This window comes from Tenrec ecaudatus, chromosome 2, assembly GCF_050624435.1.
Source record: "Tenrec ecaudatus isolate mTenEca1 chromosome 2, mTenEca1.hap1, whole genome shotgun sequence".
In the NCBI taxonomy this organism is placed as follows: domain Eukaryota; kingdom Metazoa; phylum Chordata; class Mammalia; order Afrosoricida; family Tenrecidae; genus Tenrec; species Tenrec ecaudatus.
The window spans coordinates 140,580,805-140,590,982 of record NC_134531.1 but is presented as its reverse complement, the minus strand read 5'-3'; the positions used below and the strand labels follow the sequence as shown (position 1 = coordinate 140,590,982).

General features: G+C 43.9%; 1 pseudogene; it reads right to left on the bottom strand.

Moving 5' to 3' along the window:
• Positions 1-6,431: 6,431 nt before the first annotated feature.
• On the bottom strand, positions 6,432-7,009 carry LOC142441000 (transmembrane protein 11, mitochondrial pseudogene; annotated as a pseudogene).
• Between the last annotated feature and the right edge of the window lie 3,169 nt (positions 7,010-10,178).

Sequence of the window (10,178 nt, the reverse complement as noted above, 5' to 3'; positions counted from 1 at the left end):
AGTCCCCAGCAAAGGACAGCATGTTTAAAGAAGTAGAGAGTCAGTGAAAAAGAGGAAGACTGTTAAGAAGATGGATTGACACTCTAAGTCAGACAACAAAAACATCTGCATGCAAATATCACCTGTAAGAAAATACTTAAAATAGGGTTTTTACCTGGTCAGCATTTGCACAATGTAATGCAAAGAAGATAGAAATGGACCCTTAATGCCACTCTATTTTACCTGCCATAGTCACTCGTCATGGTAAATATCACCTTATTTAATTCTCAATAAAACAGAGACCAACGTTGCTTCCATATCACATGTGAGTAAATTGGGGCTCAGATAAATCAAGATATAGTCACATAAGGTCATACAGCTAGAAAGTAAAGTAAATCAACTTATGTTCATGTTCCTAACTACTGTTTGTTCTGCAAATGATCTGGACTATAAGGTAGGGATAGCTGGGTGATATGTTCAAAAATAATACAAAAATGTTACAAAGAACCAAACTTGATGGCTCTTCAGATCTGAAAACTCTAGGTTGAACCAAATGAAAGAAATATAGATCTAGCCAACCATCAATAGTCATAACTATGAATCAGGCATGGGTAGATACTCTGGTAGCCAAGGCAGACACGCTCCCTACCCATGCCCACATGGATTCGCAGCCCAGGGCAGAGAGAGGGTTGAACCAAATAACTGCACATGTGAACTCATAGGTACAACAATTGTAAGACGTATAAAGGAAAGAAGTCATGTGCCAGTAGGGAATGAACTAGGGGACTCAGACTCATGGAAGAAGCCAGAGAAGGCTGTCTTGAGGAAGTTACAATTAAACCAAGAGATTTTGCTCTGATAAAATAGGCTAGTTAATCTGAATCAGCCTCCTACTGACTAAACCCTTAAAAAACAAACAACATGGAAGAAGCACACTAGCCAGTGCGATCACGAGGTGCCAAAGGGACCAGGTATAAGGCATCATGCAAAAAAAAAGTGTGTGTATATATATATATATATATATATATATATATATATTGAATGAAGGGGGAAGTGCAGAGTGGAGATCCAAGGCCCAAGTGTCGGCCAATGGAGATCCCCTCATAGAGGGGTTTAGGAGAGGAGATGGGTCAGTCAGGGTGCGAGGTAGTACCGATGAAGAACACAGCTTTCCCCCAGATCCTGGATGCTTCCTCCCCACAATTACCATGATCCAAATTCTACCTTGCAGGGCTGGATAGGGCAGAGGTTGTACACTGGTACATATGAGGGCTGGAGGCACAGGGAATCCAAGGTGGATGATACCTTCAGGACCAAGGGTGTGAGGGGAGATGCTGGGAGAGTGGAGGGTGAGTGGGTTGGAAAGGGGGAACTGATTACAAGGATCCACATGTGACCTCCCCCCTGGGAGAGGGACGGCAGAGAAGGGGGGGAAGGGAGACTCCGGATAAAGCAAGATATGACAAAATAACGATGTATAAATTACAAAGGGCACATGAGGGAGGGGGGAGCGGGGAGGGAGGGGGAAAAAAAGAGGACCTGATGCAAAGGGCTTAAGTGGAGAGCAAATACTTTGAGAATGATTGGAGCAGGGAATGCATGGATGTGCTTTATACAATTGATGTATGTATATGTATGGATTGTGGTGAGAGTTGTATGAGTCCCTAATAAAATGTAAAAAAAGAAAAGAGGAGAAAAAAAAGAAAATGATTAGGGCAAAGAATGTACAGATGTGCTTTATACAATTGATATATGTATATGTATGGACTGTGATAAGAGTTGTATGAGCCCCTAATAAAACGTTTAAAACAAAAAACAAAAAAAACTTGAATGAAATATTTTTTCGTCTTCTGAGAAGAATAAAAAGCTAATTAAAGAACGAGGAATTACTAGGCCAAATTTTAATAAAATTTGAGGACATCAACAGGTAAACTTAGCATTCAAAATCATTTTTTCCGTAAGGGTGTTTACTGATCCAGAAAAAAACACATGCAAAGATGAACTATAGCTTAGTGAATTCTAGGATAAGAGGGTAAGAGTCAAAACCGAGAGGCTACCTATGATGGGTAATCTAATAGCTCCCCACATTCAGTAAGCCTAATTCCTAAGGGCTTTGTTCAAACCCTTAAGTGTAAGGGTAACCCAGAAATAAAACAGTCCTCTTGATTGGTTCATTTTCAAATAATCTTTGTGCTCAAGGAATCCCACATCTGGGCTAATTGGCAGTATCCTAAAGACCAGCAAAAGCAAATGAAATCTTCTCGGAATTATTCCTAATTTTTTTCAAACTCAGTGAGCAGCACCTAGTCAAAATTAACCAAGCCCATAGAAAATAAGCATTGCGAAACCCACAGCTAGCTTCATACTTAATGGCGAGAAGTTGAAAGCGTTCTCCCTTTGAGTGGCAACCAGAGAAGGTTGCCCTTTGTGACAGACACTCTTCTTGGACAGTCCTCGAAGTCTTAGCCAGAGCTATACGACGCCAGAAAGCTACTGAAGGCACGCGGTACAGAAGAAACAAAGCCGCCTTTGTTTGTAGATAACGCCATCTTCTATATAGAAAATCCAGAGAGTCCATTCAAAAAATTTCTGGAACTAACTGAAAATTTAAAAACATAGCAAGCTATAAGATCAACATACAGAAATCAGTTGTTTCTTGTGCATCAAAGAAGATGACACCGAAAAGGAAATGAAAAAGAACAATACCATTCACAAGAACTACCCCAAAGTTAAAATGTTTTGAAATAAATCTTACCAGAGAAACAAAAGACTTAGATTTATCCACATACTAGAAAGATCTTCCATGTTCCTGTCTAAGTAGAAGGCTTGAGTAACAGGCTGATCTGCTGGAACAAATTCCAAATGCACTATGAGTTGACATTTTTGTCCATTCAGGTAGTTGATAGAAGTTCAGAATGAGGTTTGCCATCAATTGACATTTCACCTTTTTAGAAAGGAGAAAAGCACTCATTCATCTGAGTTTTTCCCATAGCGCTGTCCTTGTAAGCTGGGTTCAACATCACAGCAGTTTCTGCAGCATTTTTATCCCAAGCAGGAAACAAAATGTCACAGCTGCATAGCCATCACACACAAAAAAGGTTTGAGTGAAACTGCTTTTTACAAAAGAATCCGTTGTGACCACAGAGACTCTTCTCAGTTAATGCCACTGGGTGCACTAACTCAGAAAGAATTGCTAGATGCTTGCCTAGTGGGAAAAATTCACACTCTGAAGGCTCCACTCTGCCCAATGCAATTCCTTTTTGGTGGGTGGGAGTACCTCCTCATGTACACATTCATGTGTAGAGAAATGGATCATCAAACTCTGGTACATACACAAAGTAGAGTATTGTGCATTCTTAAAACACCATGATGAGCTTGCCAAACACCTCATGACATGGACAAAAATAAGTGACTTCATGCTCAGCAAAGTCAGTCACCCATAAAGATAAATATTTTTTGACAGTGTTATAAAGGAAAAAATTAAAATGGGTTTCACACCAAAGTATAAGACTTGGAAAACTATAATGAGGAGAGATCTGAGGGGCAGGGGGAGAAGGGACAGGAAGGTAAGAAGGTAGGGAGGGTGGAAAAAGAAAAAAGAGCAAAAAATAATCAGATATACTGGGTGGCGAGGTTGTGGGGCAGAGCGAGGCTAATGGGAAAGTGTCATTATTTGATTAGGTGGCTGTTCAGCTCCATATGCTTTTCTTTGCATGTGTTACGTTCCACAAAGGGGAAACAGAGAGAGAGAGAGAAGGGGAGAGAAGCGTCACAGACCTGAAAATCCCTCCAGATTCCTGACCCGTCAGACCTACACACTGGCATGAGTGGCTTAAAAAGGAGGAAAAGTAAAAATAAAACAAACTTCTTTTTGACACATAAGCTAGTTCAAACAAGCAAACAACAAAAAAGTAGACATTATACACGATAGGGATGACAATTGCATTTCTGGTGGTTGGTAGACCAGGTGGGGCAGCCGATCACTGGAAAAAAAGTGCTTAACATTAAGTATATAGACACCCCTTCCCCTATTGGAGGAGGAGGAAGAGACTAGTATTATATTCCTAATTCGGCAATTTTGACTTAGTTTTTGTTCAGCCTATTTACCTGGGTTGAATAGACAACCAGGGCTTTAGACTCTGTCCTTTCAAAGTGTACAACATCCTTTATAGACCACAGCAGAAGGATCTGATATAGAACTACCACTAAGCAAACAGGACTTTACTTTAAGCATATCTGTAGCAGATTAAAGGAACTGAAATACACCCTTGATTTTCAGGATTAAATGTGAGAGAAGCAGGTGACTACTAACTCAAGATTATGAATGTGGAAGCCATTGGACTTTGGATCAAAATTCTTTCCTTGAGGGTGCCCAATAAATGGCTACTCAATTCTTTACTTTTTTTATGACATGTTTTACCCCAGCAGGCACAGTTCTGCCTTTGTGAATGAGCATTATTTAAAGTTTTGCCCTATCTCCAAACCTTGCTGTTTGTGTAAATAGGAAGGAAAGTGAGAGAGTTAAAGTTTATTGTACCCACCAAGCCGATAAACACGTGTGGGGTTAATTGAAGGGCAGCTAGATAAATGGCTCAGTGAGCCTCGCCTTTCTAGTTCTCAGGTCTCTTGCTTTCTGATGGTCGGAACAGGGTGAAGCTGCCTTAGCCAGTTCTGTGCTTCAGCTTGCAAGGCTCACTTCCTGCAAGACATCCCCGCGGAGAAGCCACATGAACCTAACACGATGCAGCCCTGGGTGCTGGAGCACCCATGTGGAGACCCCTGCCAGCACTGAGATGCTTACACATTCACTCATTCACTGATTTGGCTTTCCTCCTGCAATCAGCATCATTGCGTGTGTTTTGTGAGATGGAGGAGGACTTTGTGGGTTGGTGTCAGACATATTGGCTAATGTTGGACTGGTGGGCTTGGGCAGCACTGGGTTGGGATGTTTTCTTGATGTGCACTTAACCTTTATATAAAGCTCTCTCTTATACATGAGTTTCTGTGGATTTGTTTCTCTAAAGTACCCAGACTAATAGAGAAAGTAAGAAGGGAGGGAGAGTGTAAATCATCATTTCGCAGAAGGCTATAGATGACACTGGAAGGCCAAATTCCAGTCACCTGAATTGTTCATCTATACAAATTGTTTAAAAACCTGTTCTATACCTGTACAGGTTTCCTTTTCTCAACAGTGTCTTAAATAAATTTAAAATGCTTTCCAATAAAATAGTGATGATGTCTCTAAAGGGAGCCAAGGACATACATAAACCATAGGTATGCAACTGTATCTTTGAGGTCACCCTTAACAGTAATCTCAGAGGAATCCGTTCTTATGACATGGCCCTGCTCGATACTAGTCTTCATGAAGAGATCACTGAAGCGATGAGTTCTACAGCAAAGTGTGCTGAGGAAGACATATGGTACTGGCTATCAGAAATACTAGCATCTGGGGACTTAAAGTTTAGTCTTAAAACAAGCAGCCATCTAAATGAGCCATCAACTAAGTCCACACAGAAGAAGCACTCCAGCCTGTGGGATCCAAGGACTTTAAATAATAAGTTCCAAATCCTGAGGAGGGCACCGATTTAGAGCTTAAATTGCAAGCATCCCGTTTTGCAGAAGGCTACAGATGACAGTGGAAGCCCCCAAATTCATTTGCAGGTCCCACATGGACGAAGCCTCTGGTGAATACACACTGACTATGGGCCAGGGATGGGAATGGCCTTGTTATCAGATAGAGGAGGGTGTACTGCTACAGATGCAGTTAAATTAAAATGTGGCACCTTGTCATTTGATCTCCCTTTGGATCTAATGTATATTTGTTGCAGTTTCTAGTATTTTTACCTTTTTCTCTATTTTATTCTGTCATTGTTGGGTGGTTTGTTTGTTTGGGTTTTGTATGTTTTTCTGTATATGAAATCAGGGTAGGCAAATCTATAGAGACACCGACTGGATTAATAGTTTCCTAGGAGCATGGCAGGGGAGCTCAGTGGGAAATGGGAAGCTAACAAAAATGAGTACAAAGTGGAATAAATGTCCTAAAATTGATTATGGTGATGATGACACAACACTTTTTTTTTTTTTGCAATTGAAACGCTCATTTTAATGGTCAATAGCTTCTGGTTGGCTCTGGATGGTACAGTTAAACAATATACTTAAGACACCCTTACCCAAAATGTGTTCACACCCCTCAGTAGCATTTGCTTCATCAGCATTCCACTGCCCAGTTAGATGTCCACAGCTTCAGACCCCTCCTTGGGTTATAGAGATACACACCTTAGTGTAAAGAGCTAAAGAACCTCATGGCACACCCTTGATCACTGTTATTTTTCAAAATTAACAAATGTTAGCCAAATACCTTCCCAGGCTGTGCTGTTTCACAGGGCAAAGCTGGGCAATCTGAGTACTGTTGTCTCTGGGCTGTTCTGCGTTCTTTCCCTTCCCTCCTGAAATCACACAGCATAGAGTTCGGAGATCTTCTTTACACAGTATGCCAGGGCAGCGAATGCTATCGTGTTGTGCAGTCTCTTTCTGTGCAAGTCATCCTTCCAGACCAGCACCACTGGGGTGGAGGAAGTGAGTGTGTGCAGAGGCAGACGCGACAGTTTGTAGGCATCATACTCCACTTGGTACTTGCAGCAAGGGTCAAACTGCCAAGAGATCCCATACAGGGTACAGCAGGCCAGGCTCAGCACCCCAGCTGGCAGGGAGATGTAATGAGAATACTCCAGGGGCAGGGCCAGTGGGGTGCAGAGGCAGGCAGTGCCCGCCAGCACAGCGGTCTTGTGCAGGCAGTTGCCCACAGTGATCCAGCGGGCAGTCTCCTCACCGATGCGTGTGGGTCAATCACAATATACTTGTACTGTGCTTCCAAGGCCTGCTCTAGCTCATATTCAAACTGGTCTTGCGTATTCTCCCCATTGTAGATCTCGTGCACAATGTAGCAGTCTGTAGCACAGAGGCTCACCCTCTCTCAAGTGCTGCTGCCACTGCTGCTCGGGCCCAGGCGCCTCCTTCCCCAAGTGGCCATCTTGGAGACACTCTCGACACAACACTTTTTAATATTATTGAACTACTTGGATGTCTGATAGGTGAATTTTATGTCAATAAAATTGCTTTAAAAAATAGCACACTATGAACCAAATAACTTCAGCAGCCCTTCCAACACTTCAGATAATAGAATGACCTGACAGTCTATGAGACAGTTATGTTCACTGTGCATATAAGCCCTCTAAGCTAGAAAACACTGACAGGAACTAGTTCTCTAAGAGCTGAAAGGTTAGTAGGCATTAACTGGATAGAAAGGTCAAAAGAGGAGATGGATGATCATACCCAGGAAAGGGGCCAATAGCATTCATGTTCTACCCTATGATAAGGTCTCCATGTACTATATATACTGTGGGAAGAGATGAGTGTTGTTAAAGTAACAAAAACAAGGGAGTCTGGGTCTGCAGTTCTAAATAAAGGCATGTACATATGCAAATATATTTATATGTGAGGATGGGGAAATAGATCTATGTGCATATATTTATAGGTTTAGTATTAGGTAGCAGAAGGACATTGGACCTCCACTAAAGTGCTCCCTCAATGCAAGAATACTTTCTTCTACTAAATTGGCATTCTATGATGCTCACCTTCCCGACACAACTGTTGAAGACAAAGCAGGTAAATAAGCAATGTGGTGAAGAAAGCTGATGGTGCCTGGCTATAAAAAAATTATAGCGTCTGGGATCTTAAAGGCTTAAAGGCAAACAAGTGGCCATCTAGCTCAGAAGCAACTAAGCCCACATGGAAGAAGCACACCAGCCTGCGTGATAACGAGGTTTTGAAGGGATCAGGTATCAGGCATCATCAAAACAAAAAATCATATCATAGTGAATAAGGGGGGAAGTGTGCAGTGGAGACCCAAAGCCCATTTGTAGGCCACTGGACATCCCCTTACAGAAGGGTCTAGGGGAGGAGAGGAGTCAGTCAGGGTGTGATGTAGCAATGATGAAACATACAACTTTCATCTAGTTCTTAAATGCTTCCTCCTCCCTACCCTATCATGATTCGAACTCTACCTTACAAATCTGGATAGAGCAGAGGATGTACACTGGTGCAGATAGGAACTGGAAACACAGGGAATCCAGGGTGGATGATCCCTTCAGGACCAGTGGTGAGAGTGGCGGGAGGGTGGGTTGGAAAGGGGGAACTGATTACAAGGATCTACATGTAACCTCCTCCCTGGGGAATGGACAACAGAAAAGTGGGTGGAGGGAGATGCCGGACAGGGCAAGATATGACAAAATAAAAAATTATCAAGGGTTGATGAGGAAGGAGAGAAAATGAGGAGCTGATCCCAGGAGCTTAGGTAGAGAGCAAATGTTTTGAGAATGATGAGGGCAATGAATGTACAAATGTGCTTTACACAATTGATGTATGTCTGGATTGTGATGACAGTTGTATGAGCCCCTAATAAAACAATTTAAAAGGAGGGGGGGAGAACAAAGATGATTAGAAGCCAGACTTGGCTAAGCATTTTGGTTTCTGTTCTGAGAACACCCACTGAAGGCTGCCGTTTAAAGAAACATTGAACATTTCTCAGTAGGAGGCACAGTGGGCAAGCTAGGTTTGGAAGATCAGTCTAGTCTCCTGCTCAGTTCTGAAAGATCTTCTACCTTGTACTCTGCGAACTCATCTGTCAATCCAGAGATCCACAGTGAACTGGCACTGCTATCCCTTGGAGCAGATGGTAACTGAAATCTTAAGGGGAAAATCAGGGGCCTGCTTGGAGGGCCCTGCTGAATCATTTTGGGTCTGTTTGGGCTCCATTCATCTGGGAATAGAGTACATAAAAAAGAGTAGGTGGGGTGATCTCTATTGACAGAGTGAGGCCCTGCTAGACCTCAATGTCCACACCTAAACATTGAGTCTCTCAGCATCAAGGCTTGGCAATCTGAACTTACAGCTGACATGAATCATGCAGCCTCAGTAGGCAGGGCAGCGTCTCTCTCTCTCTCTCTCTCTCTCTCTCTCTCTCTCTCTCTCTCTCTCTCTCTCTCTCTCTCTCTCTCTGTGTGTGTGTGTGTGTGTGTGTGTCTCGGAGAAGGGGTGGAGCTGAGCTTAAAAAGAAGGGTCAAAATTCTCATCCCCATCAATGGCATTGTGGCTAAGGTTTCAGAGAACATTTATAAACCTTGCAAAGCCGACCTTGTGCTGTGGGACAACAAACAGATCTCCCCAGGGGCTCACAAAGCTCCGCCTCCTTTCTCATGCCAAGTAGGCAGGTGCTGCAGACACATCATCCGCCCAGGACCCAGCCCTCCTACCCTCCCAGCACTCATCACCCCCAGGCTTCAGGACCTTTGTTCCTGCATGCCACAGAACTGCCAGCTTGCCCCTCACCCTGCAAGCAAGCTCCTAGAGGATCATGGACAGGTCATGACCCCATCGGGGACCAAGCCCCGCCCATTCCCCCTGCTCTGAGCCTGCCAAAGGACCCCCAAGAGGAGCAGCAGGCAGACCACCACCAGCCCAGACACCGCTGGCAGTTAGTGGGGCTTTAGAGGGGAAAGTTCATTTTGTCAATCAACCCATTGTTGGTCTGCCAAGCATAGGCTCATCCTCCCCCGATGTGTCACTGGGCAGTGTTGACACAGATGTCAGCTGTCAAGGGTGCCCTCCACCTCCCTCCTGGGGCATCCTGCAGGCCCGGCACAGGGGCCTCTGTCGCAATGCTCCCGACTGGCCCCTTGCAAGAACGAAGATTGCCACACCTTCGGAATTGCCAAAACTTGACTGGATACTTCATCATGCGGATTGGCCATGAGGTTGCCGCTGACGCGGACAGGTATGGCAGATACTTGACTGTTTGCCAGGTGACAAACCCCAACTGAGTGAAACCTGCAGACTTCACAGTATCTGCGATGTGTGCTTCCTTCTACCCTCCCGAGCGAAGCAGCAGGTGGTGGCCTCCTGGGGCCCCTTTCCAATCCAAGAAGAAAGGCGGGTTCTTTGTAATCTCTATGCACAGGCTTATTTAAATTATGGTAGTAGATGAATGACCCGGAACCCCCTTCAGATGCTTCTCAAATCTGCCTCTAAGAGACTGCAAGGCTGTGGGCACCATAGCAATCAGTGGTCTCCCAGTAGGCCTCACCCTGATTCTGGTCCCTCGCTAAGCTCCACCTGTGATAGAGAACAGCTCCACCGTGGCA